Source organism: Eurytemora carolleeae, unplaced genomic scaffold (genome assembly GCF_000591075.1).
Source record: "Eurytemora carolleeae unplaced genomic scaffold, Eaff_2.0 scaffold1308, whole genome shotgun sequence".
In the NCBI taxonomy this organism is placed as follows: Eukaryota; Metazoa; Arthropoda; class Copepoda; order Calanoida; family Temoridae; genus Eurytemora; species Eurytemora carolleeae.
Genome location: NW_019397198.1, coordinates 1 through 1,325, shown reverse-complemented (window position 1 = coordinate 1,325; position 1,325 = coordinate 1).

Sequence of the window (1,325 nt, the reverse complement as noted above, 5' to 3'; positions counted from 1 at the left end):
GAGGGGGGAATTTAATTTGTTAACTATGTTTACTTTCTAGAGAACAGGAATTGAATAAGTTTTAAGTTTGGATAAAACTATATTTCTAAAATAATAAAATTAGAAAATTGTAAACCTTGATGTGATAATTGAAGTAAACGTGATTTATTTGAAGTATTTAAAGTATTAATATTTTAACAGATGAATAAAAAGTCTTTCAATGATCAAATACAAAAATTGATTTTGCTGCTTTACCGATTGCGTGGGATGATATTGTATTTGTATTGCATAATCATACAGAACCAGTTCCCATATCATAACTTACTAGGCTATCAGGGGTCGCTTTGGGTCCATCTTCTAGTTCAACTGTTTAAGTATTGCTTAATACTTCATCATTTTCTCTTCGATGAAACAATAATGACATTTTTGCGGATTTACATTTTTTCTCGCAGATTTTCAAAATTTTACGAAAATTTAAATTTTGTAATTCTGAGCAACCAAAAAATTTGGGCCGGATCAGCTTATCCGCTTGGATACAAACAAACAGACACCCAAACAAGCAAAATATATTTATAGATTTATGCAAACTTTAGAATTTTTGTCTTCTAAGTAAAGTAGCCATAAGTTCAACCTCGCGCTTAATAAATAATAGATATTCTTATCGTTTTTCACAAAAAAGGGTTATCTGTTTGTGTGGTTTTTTGAAGTGGAAAATCTGGAACATTTTGTAAAAAACCCCAGATTTTTATTGTTTAACTAAACGTTTGCACTTCCTTACCCCTGTTAGAGTAATGTACCTGTGCTTCAGATGTTACATGTTTTATAATTAAAAAAAATAATGTTCTAAAATAAAAGTTTTTTTTATACAATTAAAGAAAAAATGAAACAAAATGTTCGAACTGTCACTCACAGTGATCTAAATGTTGCAATCTCCCTCGCAAACAGCAATAAGGATTTTCCTTATTACTTCTCATAAAATGAAAGCTAAAACAAATGTTTTGTAGTTTTAAAATGTTCATGTCTAGAGCTCCAAATAAGTATAAGCGAGTAAGTCATATAAAAACAAAGACCACCATGTTGCTACACCTCAAAGTTGATCCAGTATTGAGAATTGATGCAACTTATTATAGCTGTCAGGATCATGTTTAATTATTACACAGAACAGAGATTAGAATAGAAGGGAAATATCCCTTGGTATGAATTTGTTCAGTCCCTTTGAGGCTGAAAAGGAGTTCAAAGTGTACAGTTCATGTAATTGTTCACAAATTATACGAAGTACATTACAATAATACATGAAGTGTGATCCCTGGACATATTTGTTGCAATTTCTACTTTTTATAAAGTTT